Source organism: Orcinus orca, chromosome 7, assembly GCF_937001465.1.
Source record: "Orcinus orca chromosome 7, mOrcOrc1.1, whole genome shotgun sequence".
Taxonomy (NCBI): domain Eukaryota; kingdom Metazoa; phylum Chordata; class Mammalia; order Artiodactyla; family Delphinidae; genus Orcinus; species Orcinus orca.
This window is the reverse complement of record NC_064565.1, coordinates 23,895,443-23,916,057: the sequence shown is the minus strand read 5'-3', so window position 1 is coordinate 23,916,057 and position 20,615 is coordinate 23,895,443. Positions and strand designations below refer to the sequence as shown.

Below are 20,615 nucleotides of genomic sequence, written 5' to 3'. Positions count from 1 at the left end.
TTCCGCATGCAGAGGTCCCACACCCGGCACTTTAGCCCAGATTTCCTAGTGCAGAATGGCTGGGTCGACACCTCAGCTCGCGGGGCCCCTGTGCAGACTCCGCGACATAGAGCCCGAGCTGCAGCCAACCCGGCCCTCGAGAGCTCCGCCCCCTCCCTCCTGCTGACGCTGACGGGATCCCTACACAGCAGCCCGGCCCACAGCCCGCGGGGGAGCGCACGTTCTCACCTCTCCATTCTCTGATCAAAATATAAAGTTTCCTTTGCTTCTCAACCAAACTCAGTCTCGATCTCTTGGCTCCAATGACACTGGGCAGGGGGACACTTGTTGGGGTCCACTCTGGAGGATCAGTAACAGAATTTGAGAACATTGTAACTTCAGTGAACAGATGTGTGAAGCAAACTGTAATGAACGGAGAGCAGTGTATAAGGCTCGTGTAAAATAAGATGTTTCTAACACTTGCATTTGATATTTCCATCACTTGATTATAAGCAAGTTCAGTGGAGGGTTTTTGTCTTATTTGTCAGGTCAAGTTTAGAGAAATTAAGTGATTGCTTTCCAAGGATGTACATCTAATGATCTTGGCTGAAGCTTCAATCTTCTTTTGAATGCTTTTCCATTGAAAATGATACCATTCTTTAAGCTCCCCCATTTCTGAGGAATATAAAATCTTGTAACTTATTGTTACCAAAGGGGAAGGGTGCGGGGAGGGATAATTTAAGATTTTGATATTAACACATACACAACGCTATGTATAAAATGGATAATCAACGAGGGCATACTGTATAGCACAGGGAACTACACTCAATATTTTGTAATAACCTATAAAGGGAAAGAATATGAAAAAATAGATACCTATATCTACATCATCTACCAAGGCCAGATAAAATGTAACTTAAGGGAGGCCAACGGTGACCGCTTCTGACCCTCAATCATCTCAAGCTTGGACTCTGCCTACTGCCCAAGGCCCTTCATGAACATACATGCATGTACCCGTAGCTTAAAACTTCCCCAGTTTTGGGGTTCTGGGAGACACAGATTTGGAAAGATCCCTGGTGTGCCCCTTACTTGCAGGGGACCCTTCCTACTGCTGAAACACGCCTGTCACACCCAGAGGATGGTACACTGTCTGATCGGGAAGAGTTTGGAAAAAGCACCTCATCTCCTCATCTCCAGGTGCTCGGGTTCCCCCCCCACCAGCCGCTTTCCGAACAATCTCCCCACTTAATGAAGTCAGCAGCTTCAACATCCAGTTTCGCACAGTTTGGAATTTGTCCAGAGGATGAAGGGGAAGGGGGAGAACCATGAGAGACAAGCCCTAGGTGTTTGGACAGGAAAATGCCACTTTAATTTCCATTTAGTAAGAGGAATTAACCAAAGGTTCACCTTGCCCCGGAACCAGAATAGGGCTTGAAGCAATTCTGCTGTTTTGTTGCTAGATCTCAAAGAAACAAGTTGAAAAATGGAGGTCAGGAGCACTGCAATTCACAAACCTGCAGGGTTTAAAATGATACCTATCATCGAAAAATGTCTTCAGGTAAGTCATGGAGAAGGATTTTAACGAAAGGCAGAATTGCAGGAAAGGAATTTCAAGAGGTAGATTGAACTAGCCATTAAAGCACATGAAAAGTGGCTGAACTTCACCAATAACGCAGTTGGCCAAAAAGGGCGTATGCGTTTTTCCTGAATATATTCAGGAAAAACGCATACGCCCTTTATGGCCAACAAAACAGGCTGGCAATGCAAATCAACACTACAAAGAGGTATCAGTTCGAATCAGTCAGAAGGGCTATCCTCACAAAATGTAAAAACCAGAAATGCAGGACAGGGCTTGGAGAAAATGGAACCCTGCTACACTGATGGTGGGAATGTAAATTGCCAACGGCCAGGCTGCAGAAGTGTATTGTGTTTCCTACAAAATTTAAAAAACAGAGCTACAGAGCATATGACACTTGCACTCATGGGCGTATATCCTGTGAAAACCAAAAATCTACAGGACACAAGCACCCCAAAGTTTAGTGCTGCTCTGTTTACAAGAGCCTCGACTTGGATACAACATAAATGTCCTTGGGGAAAAAAAATGGATAAAGAAGAAGTGGTACTTAGAGACAATGGAATATACCTCAGCAAGGTAATCAATGAAATATGGCCAGTTGGAGCAACTCGTGTGGACTTAGGTACGATCATTCTAAGTGACATAAGTCAGACAGAAAAAGAGACTTATCATGAGATATCACTTACAGGTGGAATCTAGAACTGGCTACAAATGAACTAAATTACAAAACAGAAACAGAGTCACACATTTAGAAACCACACTGATGGCTGCTAAAGGTGAAAGGTGAGGTGGGGTGAGGCATAAACCATGAGGTTGAAATTAGCACAGATACGGTTCCAAACCAAATAGCTAATCGACAAGACCTACTCTATAGCTCAAAGAACTGGACTTACAACACTCTAGTCACCAGAAAAGAATATATACGACTGGTAAGGATCTAAAAATGAGTTTATTGAGGTCTCTCAGTAAGTGAATCAAGAAGATGTACAGCAGCAAGAAACACAACATTGAAAACCAGCTGTACCCCATTATAAAAATAAATTACAAAAAATAATTTAAAAAAGACAGTGAGAGAGAAATTCCTACAGAATTCCTTCAGGGTCTCTGATGCAACCTGGATTCACCACATCTAGACCCACAGATAGATGGGACTTAAGGATGGATACTCATGGAGTGAGAAAATTGGTGAGGATGGGCCAGCAAATGCAGCACCTATAGAATAATACTGCCTGGCCCCATTCCAAGCGTCCCAAATCTCCAGGTGCAGGGGAACCTTCCTAGAGCTAAAATATGCATGGGACACACAGAGGATGGTACACCGTCTGTTCGGGAAGAGTTTGGAAAAGGCACCTCCTCTCCTCATCTCCTGGTGCTCGGGTGCTCCAGCCTCTTTTCTAACAATCTACTCACCAGGGGAAGTCAGCACCTTCAACACCCTGTTTCGCACAGTTTGAAATTTGTCTGGAGGATTAAGGGGAAGAGGGGCTGAGAGGCTTGGTGAGCATGAGTCAGCAAATACAGCCCCTTTAGAGTAATACTGCCTGGTCCTGATTCCATGGGTCCCAAATCTCCAGATGCAGGCCACCCTTCCTACAGCTAAAACATGCATGGGACACCCAGAGGATGGTACACCATCGGATAGGGAAGAGTTTGAGAAAACCATCTCATCTCCTCATCTCCTAGCGGTCAGGTTCCCACCTCCAGCCTCTTTCCTGGCAATTGCCCCACTTGGGGAAGTCAGCACCTTCAACACCCTCTTTCGCACACTTTGGAATTTGTCCGGAGGATGAACTGGAATGGGGGGAACAATGAGAGACAACGCCTAGGTGTTTGGACAGGCACATGCCACTCTGATTTCCAATGAGGAAGAGGAATTGACCAAAGGCTCAGCTTGCCCTCAGAACCAGAATAGGGCTTGAAGCAATCCTGCTGTTTGGTGGCCAGTTCCCAAAGAAACAAGTTGAAAAATGGAGCTCAGGGGCACTGCAATTCACAATCCTGCAGCATTGTAAAAGATTCCTAATGTGGAAAAATGCCTTGAGGTAAGTCACGAAAAAGGACTTGAAAGCAAGGCAGAATTGCAGGAATGGGATTTCAAGAGGGAGTTTGGTCTCACCTCGAAAGCACATGGAAGGGGGCAGAACTTCTTCAACGACTTGGATACAACCGAAATCTCCTTGGAAGGAAAACATGGATAAAGAAGATGTGATACTTATGTACAATGGAATATAACTCAGCCATGAAGTCAATGAAATAAGGCCAGTTGCAGCAACTCAGGTGTACTTAGGTACGATCATTCTCAGTGACATAAGTCAGACAGAAAAATGAGACATCATCAGGTATCAGTTATAGGTGGAATATCAAAATTGTGACACATGAACTAAATGACAAAAGAGACACAGAATCCCACATTTAGAAAACACACTTATGACTGCTAGAGTGCAAAAGTCGGTTGAGGTGAGGCATAAACCAGGAGTTTGAAATGAGCACAGATACCATTCCATAGACCAAATAGGCAATCAACAAGGCTTACTGTAAAGCTCAAAGGACTGGACTCAGCACACTACACACCGGAAAAGATTATATACGAATGGTCAGAATCAGAAAAAGAATTTATCGATGTCTCTCTGTAAGTGAATCAAGTGGATGTACAGCAGCAAGAAACATAGCACTGAAAATCACCTACACCCCATTATAAAAATAAATTCAAAAAAAAAAAAACCAAAAACAAAAACAGTGAGTGAGAGACAAATTTTTACAGAATTCGTTCAGGGGCTGTGATGCAACCTCAATTGAACACATCTAGACCTAGAGTTGGATGGGACCTAAGGCTAGACACTCGTGGGGCTGTGAGGCTTGGTGAGGATGGGTCAGCAAATGCAGCCCCTTTACAGTAATATGCTTGTTCCCCCTTCCATAGGTCCCAAATCTCCAGGGGCAGGGGACTCGTCCTACAGCTAAAAGATGAGTTGGACACCCAGAGTATGGTACACTGTGTGACCGGGAAGAGTTTGGAAAAGTCACCTCATATCCTCATCTCTTGGTGGTCGGCTTCCCGCCTCGAGCCTCTTTCCTAACAATCTCCCCACTTGGGGAAATTAGCACCTTCAGCATCCTGCTTCGCACAGTTTGGAATTTGTCCGGAGAATGAAGCCGAATGGGGGGAACCAATAAGAGACAAGCCCTAGGTTTTTCAACAGGCACATGCCACTCTAATTTCCAATAAGGAAGAGGATTTGACCAAAGGCTTACCTTGCCCCCAGAATCAGAATAGGGTTTCAAGCAATGCTGCTGTTTTGTGGCATGTTCCCCACAAAATATGAAAAATCCACCTCAGGGCCCTGCAATTTTCAAACCTTCAGGGTTGTAAAGGATATCTACCGTCGCAAAATGTCGTGAGGTAAGTCATCGAAAAGGACTTGAAAGCAAGGCAGAATTGCACAGAGGGATTTCAAGAGGTAGATTGGACTCGCAGTTAAAGCACGTGAAAAGCGGCTGAACTACGCCAATGATCCATTTGGCCAAAAAGGGCGTATGCGTTTTTTTCTGAATATATTCAGGACAAATGCATACTCCCTTTTTTGCCAACCAAACAGGCGGGCAATGAATATCAACACTTCACATCAGTCAGATCGGCCCTCATCACAAAGTGTAAAAACCAGAAAAGCAGGACAGGGCGTGGAGAAAAGGGAACCCTGTTTCGCTAACGCTAGGAACGTAAATTGCCAACGGCAACTCTGGAGAAATGTATTGTGTTTCCTAAAAAATCTAAAAAACAGAGCTACAGAGCACACGGCACTTCCACTCATGGGCGTATGTCTTGGTAAAAACAAAATTCGACAGGACACAGCGAACCCAACTTTTAGTGCATCTCTGTTTACAAGAGCCTCGACTTGGATACAACCTAAATGTCCTTGGAAGGAAAAATGGATAAAGAAGATGTGGTAATTATGTACAGTGGAATGTTAATCAGCCATGAAATCAATGAAATAAGGCCAGTTGCAGCAACTCGGGTGGACTTAGGGACGATCATTCTAAGTGACATAAGTCAGACAGAAAAAGAGGCTTATCATAAGATATCACTTAGAGGTGGAATCTAAAAATGGCTACACATAAACTAATTTAAGAAGAGAAATGGAGTCACACATTTAGGGCTTCCCTGGTGGCGCAGTGGTTAAGAATTCACCAGCCGATCAGGGGAAACAGGTTCGAGCCCTGGTCCGAAAAGAACCCACATGCCGCAGAGCCACTACGCCCGTGCACCACAAATACTGAGCCAGCATTCTCTAGCTGGCAAGTCACAACTACTGAGCCCACGTGCCACAACTACTGAAGCCCGCACGCCAGCGCCCGTGTTCTGCAACAAAAGAAGCCACCCAATGAGTAGCCTGTGCACTGCAACCAAGACCCAACGCAGCCAAATAATTAATTAATTAATTTAAGAAAACAAGTTGCCGTCTGACTTAGTGCCTGGTGAGGGCCAAATTTCTGGTTCATAATGTGGGTCTTCTGGTTCTGCAATTAAATGATGTAATGGGCATAAGATCTTTTGTGTGCTACATTTATTAGGTCACTAATCCCATATTTGAGGTTTCTGGCTTCATGACCTAATCACCTCCCAAAAGCCCCACCTCCTAATACCATCAACAAGGGAGCTGGTTTTCAAAATCTGAAAACTAGAGGCACAAAATGTTGATACTACAACAGGGACCACATGGTTAATTTATTTTTCCTTTCATGTTAAATGTTTTGCACATATATATTTATTATATAATCCTGAAACCCTTGTGTTTTTTTTTAAGATTCTTTTCCCATATAGGCCAGTACAGAGCACTGAGTAGAGTTCCCTGTCCTATACAGCAGGTGCATACCAATACTTATCTATTTTATATACAGTAGTGTGTATATGTCACTCCCATTCTCCCAATTTATCCCTCCCCCACTTATCCCCTGGTAACCGTAAGTTTATTTTCTATATCAATGACTCTATTTCTGTTTTGTAAATAAGTTCTTTTCTACCGTTTTTTTTTTTAGATTCCTCATGTAAGCAATATCATATGATATCTGTCTTTCTGTGTCTGACTTGCGTCACTCAGTATAACAATCTCTAAGTCCATCCGTGTTGCTGAGAAACCCTTAATTGTTAAGGATAACCCTCAATTTTTTCCAGTGTCATCAGCAATTATTTCTGGCAGATATGTGATAACACTTTTTTTTTTTTTTTTTTTTTTTTTTGCGGTACGCGGGCCTCTCACCTCTGTGGCCTCTCCCGTTGCGGAGCACAGGATCCGGACGCGCAGGCCCAGTGGCCATGGCTCATGGGTCCAGCCGCTCCGCGGCATGTGGGATCCTCCCAGGCCAGGGCACGAACCTGCGTCCCCTGCATCAGCAGGCGGACCCCCAACCACTGCGCCACCAGGGAAGCCCTGTGATAACACTTTTTAAACAGGGATATTGAGACCAAGTCTCCTGACCTGCAAACAACAAAAAAAACATCATTCATATAGTGAAAACTTTGTACATCAAAGGATGACAGCACTTGGTCTCTATCGTTTTGCACTCACTGCTGACGGAGGGCAGAGGAGTTTGAATCACTAACCTTCCTTACGTGCACTTCTTCCTAATGGGGTATTCCACCTAAAATTTATAAGAAGGGGAATGCATCATGGAACACACCAATCTCTACTACAGATTCTGAAGCAGCAAAAAAACAAAAAGAAAAACCATGATGAATCCATCCAAAGGGTTCTCTCTACATTGTTACATTAGTTTCCCTCCCATTTCAAACCCTGTCACTTGAACCTGTTTTTATTTTTCTCAACAAAAATAATGTTAATCTGCAGTTACACGCTCCATTAATATAACACTATCCCTTGTGCAAGTATGTAGGGATTCGAGGAGTTATGGGAGGCTATCATGAGAGGTTGCCTAGAGTAATTAGGACATTTTATTTATGTTGGCTCTTCTCCCTAAGATGTCTGCTGTCCTCTTCTTTTTGTAGCTACTAGCATTGAGAAAGTGACCAAGATAAGGCCCTTCTCTTTTACTGCCCATGAATGCACCCGTGATGAACCCCACAGACCTTGGTGCTGCCAGAATCCCCTGAACCTACTGACCCTCCATGCATGGCATGACGTAGATAAGGATGGTGACGTGTATACTTGTATAGAGCATGCTATAAAATTTTCGAGTCTTCCCTTCCTCATAATTCCAAAGAATAGATTTCTTTGGATTTCTGCTTAATACTGCTGGAGTTGGTACATAAGTTGAGGGAGGTATCAGGGCACACCAAAAGGGAGGGTAACTGCACAGAAAATACAAGCAGGTACATTTCTGTGTAGTTTCAAGCAGCTTATGTGCTGTATCAACCATGGTGACATGTTGACCCCTCCTCTTTCTACTAGTAGTACAACAAACAAATATAAAGGATATTTAGGCTGCTTGTTTTATCCCCACCTCTCTCAATTGATCTGCATTCACATATAGGACAATGAAGGGCCCTTTCTACCATCTTAACCAATACTTGAGAACTAGAAAATGTGCAGATTTTTCCGGGGATTATTGTCATATTCCCCAATCAGGCCTATGAAGGAATCTTACCTATTGTGTTTAATGAAGTCATATCTCTGACAGCATCCCATCATCAAAACTGGAAAGAAATTTGAAGGGTCTTAGATTTTACCATATTTGAAATTCCAGTATTTTAGCCTGACACGTTTTTTGATTTTACAAAAATATATTTTAAATGAGACAAAAAATCATTTTTATGACACAGACAGCAATAGTTTTATATTTTTATCTGTTCCACTTGCACACAAAACTCTCATGGGGTTATGTAAAGCAGTCCTGTTGGGTGCTGTGCTTGGTGCAAGTATGGATTAAAGCTTAGGAATCTTAAGCTTCAGTCACCTGAAACTTTTAAATTAGGATGCAAGCAATCCTGTCCAACATTTGAGCAGAGCAAGACACTGTCTTTATTTTGTCAGGTAATTAATCTGTCTTTTGCCCCAAGGAGAGAAACAACTGGCATCTTTCATCAATGTGTTGTACAAAAATCGTTGAACAGAGAGTGCAAGCAGAGGCTGACAAAAGATGTGAAAAAAAAAAGAGAGAGACCCTTGTGGCATTTTCTCCTAATTTATTGCAATCTCCCATTTAAAATGTGGGAATAATCAATCTTCTGAGGAAAAAGGCCCAAGGAAGGTTTTTGCTTTTGTGGAGTAATGGGATTGCTAAAGATTTCAGGAGGCCAGACGAGTTAGTGAGAATGACCATGAGAAATCAAAGAAAAGTCAGATCCATGGATGAAGTGATGTTTACCTCTGTGAATCAATGAGAGGTAGGAGCAAATGAAGAGGAAGTTGAATACAACATTTTATGAATAAATGTAACCTTTCAGCCATCCTAGAAGAAATTAATTTTCACTATGATACAACATACTTAGTTTAGAAAGTTAACTTAAATTTAAAGCTTAATAATTAGATTTATTGAGGAAACCAAAACATCTTTGTGGTTTAGAATAAATAATGTGCTCTACTACAGATAAGACGACTACATAAATAAATAGAAATATGACTAAATAGGGGCTTCCCTGGTGGCGCAGTGGTTGAGAGTCCGCCTGCCGATGCAGAGGACACGGGTTCGTGCCCCAGTCCAGGAGGATCCCACATGCCGCAGAGCGGCTGGGCCCGTGTGAGCCATGGCCGCTGAGCCTGCGTGTCCGGAGCCTGTGCTCCGCAGCGGGAGAGGCCACAACAGTGAGGGGCCCGCGTACCGCAAAAAAAAAAAAAAAAAGAAATATGACTAAATAAGTAAATAAAGAGGAAAATAACAAATTAGATGTTATTAACATTAAAAACTGACAATCATCTAAAGAAGAAGGAGTGACAGAGAGAAGAACTCATATCAAGCATATATAAAAAACTCCTAAATAAGAAGTCTTCAGATGTTTAAAAAAAACAAAGTCTTCAATAAGAAGATAATGTAAGAGCAAAAATGGGGAAAATATACCAAAAGATATTTCAAAAAAGAGAGTACAGAATGTTAAGTAAACATATCAAAAGATGCTTGGCTTCTCAGTAGTCAATTAAATGAAACAAAAGCAATCCTTGGAATTATCACTCACGAACCACAAAGTTCAAATGAAAACGACAGGTATTATCAAGTTTGATAAGAATGTGTGTAATCCTTGAATCTCATTCACTGCTGCTGAGCATGAAAATTCATACAAATGTTTTGAAAATATTTAGAAGTATCTAAACAGATAAAGATATGAAAGGTATGACTCAAAAATTTTACTACTACATGTATACTGAACAATAATTTATACACACACCACCAAAGCTCAAGTTCTAGAATTTATATGCCAGTACTATTCTCAACAGACACAAACTAAAAATCACTCATATTTTAATACACATTGGAATAAATTACTTAGTAGTTAAATGTTTACACTATGGAATCCTATGCAACAGTGTCAATACATGATCACAACAGGCAACCATATAGGTATATTCACAAACAACATAAGGAATAAAAAACCCCTGTCCAAAAGTGGTTATACTGTGTCATAGCATTTATATAAAATACAAAATACAGGTAAAGTGATCTTTTTGTTACATGCCAGAACAATTGTAAACCTTAAGGGGAGCCACTAGAATGGGACCAGGGGGCCTCTGAGTGTCTGGAAATTTTCTGTGTCTTTATCTAGAAACTAGGCATAGAGTGTACTCAGATTCTGAATTTTCTGAAATTTGTCATTTTCATACAAACTGTGCATGTTTTTAGTTGTTTTTTATACATAACAAAAAATAAAAAATATAGACTAGGGAAGGTAATATATTAGCACTTTAATATCCATGCTTTTCAAGGTGGAAGTGAAAGATATTAAACATTTGACATTGTGATTACTTCTTAAAAGTATGCTGAAAATTTGAGATTAATAAATAAGACATACTTCATATATAATACTCAAAGAGGAGGGGTAGAAAGGAGTTTTTTTTTAATTTAATACAGAATAGTTAAGATAGAAAATAAAGAAAACAGACTAGGTTTAAAAAGGAGCACACTGGACTTCCCTGGTGGCACAGTGGATAAGAGTTTGCCTACCAATGCAGGGGACAGGGGTTCAAACCCTGGTCTGGGAAGATCCCACATGCCGCAGAGCAACTAAGCCTGTGCGCCACAACTACTAACCCTGTGCTCTAGAGCCCGCAAGCCCCAACTATTGAGCCTGCATGACACAACTACTGAAGCCCATGCACCTAGAGCCCATACTCCACAAGAAGAGAAACCACCGCAAGGAGAAGCCAGTGTACCACAACGATGCAAAGACCCCACTTGTCACAACTAGAGAAAGCATTGTGCAGCAACGAAGACCCAACACGATCAAAAATAAATAAAATTAAATACTTCGACTTATGAGATGACTTACTAACGTGGCTGCAGTTGGAGGCCTCAGTTTCTTGCCACATGGATCTCTCCTTAGGGCTGGTTGAGTGTCCTCATGACATGGCAGCTGGCTTACACCAGGATCAGTGATCTAGCAGAAAACAAATCAGAAGCTGCAATGTCTTTTATGACCCACCTTTGGAAGCTGCACTTTGTCATTTCTGCAATGTCTTAATAGTTAAACACTCAACCCTTTTCAAGTTCGAGGGGCCACACTGGTGCATGAAGATTGGGAGATAATAAGGGGATGATTAGGGCCATCTTGGAGGCTGGCTACCAAAGTGGCTGACTAGCCGAAGACTGAATTTTGTTTTCTTCACATCTGGAGAGAAAATGGTCAGTGAATCCCATTGGTGGTCTTTGAGATGTGAGAAAATTACATCTTGCTCTCACCTCCAGCTGTGTGGCTGGAGGGTCTTGGTGCTCCAGGCAGGGGTCAGGCCTGTGCCTCTGAGGTGGGAGAACCAAGTTCAGGACATTGGTGTACTAGAGACCTCTGGTGCCATGAAATATCAAAAGCCAAAAGTTCTCCCAGAGATCTCCATCTCAATGCTAAAACCCAGCTCCCCTCAAAGACCAGCAAGCTCCTGTGGTGGACACCCTACAGCAAATAACTAGCAAGACAGGAACACAGCCCCACTCATTCTCAGAGAGGCTGCCTAAAATCATAATAAGGTCACAGATGCCCCAAAACACACAACCAGATGCGGACCTGCCCACCAGAAAGACAAGATCCAGCCCAACCCACCAGAACACAGGCACTAGTCCCCTCCACCAGGAAGCTTATGCAACCCACTGAACTGAACTTTGCCACTGGGGGCAGACACCAAAAACAACGGGACACTACGAACCAGCAGCCTGCAAAAAGGAGGCCCCAAACACAGTAAGTTAAGCAAAATGGGAAGACAGAGAAACACACAGCAGATGAAGAAGCAAGGTAAAAACCCACCAGACATAACAAATGAAGAGGAAATAGGCAGTCTACCTGAAAAAGAATTCAGAGTAATGATAGTAAAGATGATCCCAAATCTTGGAACTAGAATGGAGAAAATACAATAAACGTTTAACAAGGACCTAGAAGAACGAAAGAGCAAACAATGATGAACAACACAATAAGTGGAACTAAAAATTTTCCAGAAGGAAATAATACCAGAATAACTGAGGCAGAAGAATGGATAAATGACCCGGAAGATAAAATAGTGGAAATAACTATCACAGAGCAGAATGAAGAAAAAAGAATGAAGAGAATTGAGGACAATCTGAGACACCTCTGGGACAACATTAAATGCAACAACATTCGAATTATAGGGTCCCAGAAGAAGAAAAGAATAAGAAAGGGACTGAGAAAGTATTTGAAGAGATTATAGTTCAAAACTTCCCTAATATGGGAAAGGAAAGAGTTAATCAAGTCCAGGAAACTCAGGGAGTCGCATAGAGGATAAATCCAAGGAGAAACATGCCAAGACACATATTAATCAAACTATCAAAAATTACATACAAAGAAAAAATATTAAAAGCAGCAAGGGAAAAACAACAAATAACATACAAGGGAATCCCCATAAGGCTAACAGCTGATCTTTCAGCAGAAACTCTGCAAGCCAGAAGGGACTGGCGGGACATATTTAAAGTGATGAAAGGGAAAAAGCTACAATCAGGATTACTCTACCAAGCAAGGATCTCATTCAGATTTGAAGGAGAAATTAAAAACTTTACAGACAAGCAAAAGCTAAGAGAATTCAGCACCAACAAACCAGTTATACAACAAATACTAAAGGAGCTTCTCTAGGCAGAAAACACAAGAGAAGGAAAATACCTACAATAACAAACCCAAAACAATTAAGAAAATGATAATAGGAATATACATATCGATAATTACCTTAAATGTAACTGGATTAAATGTTCTTGACAAAAAGCTTTTGACAAAATTAAACACCCATTTATGATAAGAACCCTCCAGAAAGTAGGCATAGAGGGAACTTTCCTCAATACAATACAGGCCATATATGACAAATGCACAGCCAACATCATTCTCAATGGTGAAAATCTGAAACCATTTCCACCAAGATCAGGAACAAGACAAGGTTGCCCACTCTCACCACTATTATTCAACACAGTTTTGGAAGTTTTAGCCACAGCAATCAGAGAAGAAAAAGAAATAAAAGGAATCCAAATCGGAAAAGAAGAAGTTAAGCTCTCACTGTTTGCAGATGACATGATACTAGATATATAGAATCCTGAAGAGGCTACCAGAAAACTACTAGAGCTAATCAATGAATTTGGTAAAGTAGCAGGATACAACATTGATGCACACATATCTCTTTCATTCCTATACACTAAAGAAGAAAATTTTGAAACAGAAATTACAGAAACACTCCCACTTACCACTGCAACAAAAAGAATAAAACACCTAGGAATAAACGTACCTAAGGAGACAAAAGACCTGTACTCAGAAAACTATAAGACACTGATGGAAGAAATCAAAGATGACACAAAAAGCTGGAGAGATATACCATGTTCTTGGATTGGAAGAATCAACATTGTGAAAATGACTATACTACACAAAGCAATCTACAGATTCAATGCAATCCCTATCAAACAATCAATGGCATTTTTCAGAGAAATAGAACAAAAAATTTCACAATTTGTATGGAAACACAGAAGACCCCGAATAGACAGAGCAATCTTGAGAAGAAAAACAGAGCTGGAGGAATCAGGCTCCCCGACTTCAGACTATACTACAAAGCTGTAGTAATCAAGACAGTATGGTACTGGCACAAAAACAGAAATATAGATCAATGGAACAGAAGAGAAAGCCCAGAGATAAACCCACGCACACATGGTCACCTTATTTTTTTTTTTTGTGGTATGCGGGCCTCTCACTGTTGTGGCCTCTCCCGTTGTGGAGCACAGGCTCCGGACGCGCAGGCTCAGCGGCCATGGCTCACGGACCCAGCCACTCCGCGGCATGTGGGATCTTCCCAGACCGGGGCACGAACCCGCGTCCCCTGCATCGGCAGGCGGACTCCCAACCACTTGCGCCACCAGGGAAGCCCGGTCACCTTATTTTTGATAAAGGAGACAAGAATGTACAATGGAGAAAAGACAGCCTCTTCAATAAGTGGTACTGGGAAAACTGGGCAGCTACAAAAAGAATGAAATTAGAAGGTGCCGTAACACCATACACAAATATAAACACAGAATAGACTAAAACCTAAATGTAAGGCCAGACACTATAAAAGTCTTAGAGGAAAACATAAGCAGAAAACTCTATGACATCAATCACAGCAAGATCCTTTTTGACTCACCTCCTAGAGAAATGGAAAGAAAAACAAAAATAAAAACATGGGACCTAATGAAACTTAAAAGCTTTTGCACAGCAAAAGGAAAACATAAACAAGACAAAAAGACAACACTCAGAATAGGAGAAAGTATTTGCCAATGAAGCAACTGACAAAGGATTAATCCCCAAACTTTACAAGCAGCTTATGCAGCTCAATATCAAAAAAAAAAAAACCAACTCAATCCATAAATGGGCAGAAGAACTAAATAGACGTTTCTCCAAAGAAGATATACAGATTGCCAACAAACGCATGAAAGAATGCTCAACATCACAAATCATTAGAGAAATGCAAATCAAAACTACAATGAGATATCATCTTACACAGATAAGAATTGCCATCATCAAAAAAAATCTACAAACTCTAAATGCTGCAGAGGTGTGGAGAAAAGGGAACCCTCTTGCACTGTTGGTGGGAATGTATATTGATACAGCCACTATGGAGAACAGTATGGAGGTTCCCTGAAATCTAAAAATAGAACTACCATATGACCCAGCAATCCCGCTACTGGGCATATATGTTGAGAAAACATAATTCAAAAAGAGTCATGTTCCACAATGTTCATTGCAGCTCTATTTACGATAGCCCAGACATGGAAGCCACCTAAGTGTCCATCAACTGATGAATGGATAAAGAAGATCTTGCACATCTTCAATATACAATGGAACATTACTTAGCCATAAAAAGAAATTAAATTGAGTTATTTGTAGTGAGGTGGATGGACCCAGAGTCTGTCATACAGAGTGAATTAAGTCAGAAAGAGAAAAACAAATACTGTATGCTAACACATATCTATGGAATCTAAAAAAAATGAAAAGAAAATGGTTGTGAAGAACCTAGGGGCAGGACAGGAATAAAGACGCAGATGTAGAGAATGGACTTGAGGACATGGGGAGGGGGAAGGGTAAGCTGCGATGAAGTGAGAGAGTGGCATGGACTTATATACACTACCAAATGTAAAATAGATAGCTAGTGGGAAACAGCCGCATAGCACAGGGAGATCAGCTTAGTGCTTTGTCACCACCTACAGATATGGGCCAGGGAGGGTGGGAGGGAGACGCAAGAGGGAGGAGATATGAGGATATTTGTATATGTATAGCTGATTCACTTTATTATAAAACAGAAACTAACACACCGTTGTAAAGCAATTATACTCCAATAAAGACATTAAAAGTAGATAAATAAATAATTTATTCAAAAAACCAAAATTAAATCATTTTAAAAAATAAATAAATAAAAGAGAGCACACAATAACATGGTAACTCTAAACCTAAGTATTTTAGTACTATACTAAATGTAAATGGATTAATATCTCCTGTTAAAGTGTAATTTTTTATATTATGTGCAACTAAATTGTTTTTAACAATATACAGGTAAAATAAAAGAATTAAATTGAAAAGAAGAATACATTCAATGGATTTAAAAACAATAAAACAATTAGTATATAGTATGCATCTTAGATAAAGTAGTCTTTAAGTTCAGAACAGTTTGTCATTATTATAATTATTATTATCCCAATTTCTTAAATAATATTTCAATACTTTTTCTAGATAAAAAATATTTTAATACTTTTTTCTTTGCTTTCTTGTGGTCTAATACATGACAAATATTTAGGTGCTAACATAATCTCAAAATGTATGTTGTTTTTTTACAGCCGACAAAAACTGAATCAAGAAGAAACAGATAACTTGAACAGACTGATCACTAAAAGTGAAACAGAATCTGTAATTTTAAAAAACTCCCTACCAACAAAAGTCCGGGATCAGATGGTTTCACAGGCAAATTCTACCAAATATACAAAGGAGAACTTACACTGATTCTTCTCAAACTCTTCCAAAAGATTGAAGAGTAAGGAATACTTCCAAAGACATTCTATGAAGTCACCATTACCCTGCTATCAAAACCATATTGGGGGGGGGGACTTCCCTGATGGCACAGTGGTTAAGAATCTGCCTGCCAATGCAGAATACACGTGTTCGAGCCCTGGTCTGTGAAGATCCCATATGCTGGTTAGCAACGAAGCCTGTGCACCACAACTACTGAGCCCATGCTCTTGAGGTCAGGAGCCACAAATACTGAGCCTGAGAGCCACAACTTCTGAAGCCCATGTGCCTAGAGCCCATGCTCTTCAACAAGAGAAGCCACCAAAATGAGAAGCCCATGCACCACAACGAAGAGTAGCCCTCGCTCGCCGCAACTAGAGAAAGACTGTGCACAGCAATGAACACCCAATGCAGCCAAAAATAAATAAATAAATTAATTTATTAAAAAGCAAGCAAACAAACAAACAAAAAAAGATGGGGACTTTTCTGGCAGTCCAGCAGTTAAGATTTCACCTTCCAGTGCAGGGGGTGTGGGTTCAATCCCTGGTCGGGGAGCTAAGATCCTATATACCTCACAAACAAGAATCCAAAACATAAAACAGAAGCAATATTGTAACAAATTCAATAAAGACTTAAAAAAAAACACAGAGAAAGACACTACCAAAAAAGAAAAGTACAGGCCAATATCTTTGATAAATATAGATGCAAAAATTCTCAACAGAATATTAGAAAACTGAATCTGACAACACATAACAAGATCATACACCATGAGCAAATTTGATTCACCCCAGAGTCACAAAGTTGTTTCAACATATGCAAATCAATCAACGTGATACACCCCATCAACAAAGGAAAAACAAAAAACAAATGATCATCTCAATAGATGCCGAAAAAGCATTTGAAAAACTTCAACAGCCATTCATGATAAAAACACTTACCAAAGGGGGTATAGAGGAAACATATCTCAACATAATAAAAGCTATTTATGGCAAACCCACAGCCAATATAATACTCAATTTTCATAAGCTGAACGCCTTCCTGCTAAAATCTGGAAAAAGACAGGATGCCCACTCTCACCTCTTCTCTTCAACATAGCATTGCAAGTCCTAGCCACAACAGTCAGACAACAAAAAGAAATAAATTCTAACCAAATTGAAAGGGAAGAGGTAAAATTGACACTATATGCAAAACATGACATGTCATGTTTTGACATGACATCAAAACATTCTTTTGCTGCTCGACAATGCTCTGGATCACACCCCATTCAAGGATGACTTTCATCCCAACTTCAAAGTAGTGCATCTGCCACCGAATACTATGTTGCTCATGCAACCTACGGACCAGGGAGTTAGAGCGACTTTCAAGAAATATTATTTATGTCACACTTTTTGTCAGGCAGTAAAGGTAAGTGACAAATCAGGAACAACCTAGGGACAATTTTGGAAGAACTATAACATCTACAAGGCCATAAAAAACATTGACACTGCTTGGTGTGAGGGTATGGCAGTCACCATGAATGGGGCTTGGAAGAACCTTGCCCACAGTTTGTTCATGATTTTTATGGATTTGAGAAGGTAGATGAGAAGTCCGAAGAGGTCTTCCCCAACACAGTGATCCTCAGCGAGAAGCTGGAGTTAAATCTGCAAGAGGACCATTTCATTGAACTCCTTGCTGTGCAACATGAGGAGCTTACTAATGAAGACGTGATGGAATTGGAGGCCCAGAGAAAGGATGAAGAGGGACAGGAGGAAGAAGAAGAAGTAACTGAAGAACTGAAGAGATTCACAACACAGAAAATGGTAAGGGGATTTTCTTTATTTGAGGAGGCACTGTTAGTTTTTGAGGTAAAGGACCCGAACCTAGAATTGTACCCAAAGTTGCAGCAGCCATTCAGAATGAAATCCAGTGCTACCTTGTCATCTATGATGAGAAAAAAAGAGTTACGACCCAGACATCAATGGATCATTTTTTCAAGAGGGTAGATAGAATTAAATCCAGCAAGGAACCAGAACCTGTGCCATCAGTGTCAGGCATGAGTGAAATTGCAGCTTGCCCTCTGTCTCCTACTGCTGATAATCCTTCACCTCTACCATCTCCCATGTCCTCTCCCTCCTCCAATCAGCAACTTTTCTCGCCTGTTCCCTCGAGCCAGCCCGAGTATCCCAGCTGTTGTACTGTATTACTGTACTTTTCAAGCTACTGTACTGTAAGATTAAAAATGATTTCTTTGTTTTTGTGTTTGTTTTTTATGTATTGTTTGTTTGAAGAGTATTATGAACCTACTACGGTACAGTAACATATAGCCGACTGTGTAAGTTGGGTACCTAGGCTAACTTTGTTGGACTTACAAACAAATTGGACTTAGAAATGTACTCTTGGAACAGAACTTGTTCATATGTAGGGGACTTACTGTAAAAGCAAAAAAGAAACAGGAGCCAATCAAACTTATAAGATTTGCAGAGCAAAGGAAACCATAATCAAAATGAAAATACAACCTATGGACTGGGAGAAAATATTAGCAAATGATGAGACTGACAAGGGCTTAATTTCCAAAATATACAAACAGCTCATACAACTCAATAACAAAATAACAAATAACTCAATGGAAAAATGGGTAGAAAACCTAAATAAACATTTCTCCAAAGAAGACATACAGATAGCCAATAGGCACATGAAAAGATGCTCATCATCACTAATTATTAGAGAAATGCAAATCCAAATTACAATGAGGTACCACTTCACACTGATCAGAATGGCCATCATTAAAAAAACCTACAATTAACAAATGCTGGAGGGGGTGTGGAGAAAAGGGAACCCTCCTGCACTGTTGAAGGGAATGTAAACTGACACAACCACTATGGAGAACAGTATGGGGGTTCCTTAAAATCTACAAATAGAACTACCATATGACACAGCAATCGCACTACTGGGCATATACCCTGAGAAAACCATAATTCAAAAAGATACATGTACCACAATGTTCACTGTAGCACTATTTACAATAGCCAGGACAGAGAAGCAACCTAAATGTCCATCGACAGTTGAATATATAAAGAAGATGTGGCACATATATACAAGGAGTATTACTCAGCCATAAAAAGGAACAAAATTGAGTTATTTGTAGTGAGGTGGTTGGACCTAGAGTCTGTCACACAGAGCGAAGTAAGTCAGAAAGAGAAAAACAAATACTGTACACGAACACATATATATGGAATCTAGAAAAATGGTACTGACGAACCTAGTGACAGGGCAGGAATAAAGACACAGATGTAGAGAACGGACTTAAGGACACGGGGGGCAAGGGGAGACGGGGACGTAGTGAGAGAGTAGCATTGACATATATACACTACCAAACGTAAAATAGCTAGTGGTAAGCTGCCGCATAGCACAGGGAGATCAGCTCGGTGCTTTGTGTCCCCCTAGAGGGGTGGGATAGGGAAGCTGGAGGGAGGCTCAAGAGCGGGGGATATGGGGAATATATGTAGACATAGAGCTGATTCACTTTGCTTTAAAGCAGAAACTAACACAATGTTATAAAGCAATTATACTCCAATAAACATGTATTTAAAAAACCCACAACATTGTAAATCAACTACACTTGAAAATATTTTTTAAATGTAAAATATGTTTAAAATTAATTTTATTGTGTGTGTGTACCACAGGTTCAATATATATGAATTATGTCAAATCGATTACATTGTTTTTCAAAATAAAGGATTTTTGATATTTTACATCAGCTTCATAATATAAATGCAGAAAAACTATATTATTTTTTTCGTAAAGGTCAGAAGTAGCCATTTTGCTCATTCTGTATACTGTAAACCACTAACTTTATTAAAAACGGATTCGTGACCTCTTCCTTCCAAAGAAATATTTCTCCGCTCACACAGGTTTAACAGAATGTTCTGCCATGAACTGACTTCCCACCTTAGAGACATGAGATTTGCATCCTGAAATCTCTTTCTTGCAAAAATGTCCAATTAGCATCCCAGCATTACAGAAAAGAAATGTTTTTTTACAGATCTCAAATTCCAGGCAACTTTACTCAAGATATCATGTATTTTTAAATTATCAACACTCACCTGAGGTCTTTAAAAATCAACAAAAACATAATTTTGTGTTCCCTTTCATTTATTCTGGTTCTAAGTGGTCATTCTAAACGAAAGTATTTGAGTATGTTAATGTCACCATATAACATCATATTTCAAATGACTACCGTCTCTCCAAAGATGAAATATGAGGAACTCATAATTAGGCTCTCCAAAGATTTACTCTCTGAATCTGTATTACCCTTCTGCTGAACTCCACACTGTTCATTATTCTCTGAGAATATTCTTTTTCTTGTATGGCCATCTCACATGTTGTTTCATTTCATGTAGTTTTTCCTACAATTTTATACCTAGTTTATTTCTGAGAAAATGCATTATTTCAGATAGATAATTATAGACA

General features: G+C 40.2%; 1 long non-coding RNA gene across 2 annotated transcripts in view; it reads right to left on the bottom strand.

Moving 5' to 3' along the window:
- Nucleotides 1–233: 233 nt before the first annotated feature.
- Nucleotides 234–20,615, bottom strand: part of LOC125965058 (uncharacterized) — a 36,256-nt gene continuing 15,874 nt past the window's right edge. Inside the window, exons 2-5 of one of the 2 annotated variants that reach the window (XR_007478541.1) lie at nucleotides 10,989–11,096; nucleotides 8,156–8,204; nucleotides 6,811–7,029; nucleotides 234–339 (exon numbers count right to left, since the gene is read on the bottom strand). This is a non-coding gene — a long non-coding RNA (uncharacterized LOC125965058). The remainder of the gene's footprint in view (nucleotides 340–6,810; nucleotides 7,030–8,155; nucleotides 8,205–10,988; nucleotides 11,097–20,615) is intronic. The other variant, XR_007478542.1, reaches the window with a different exon arrangement.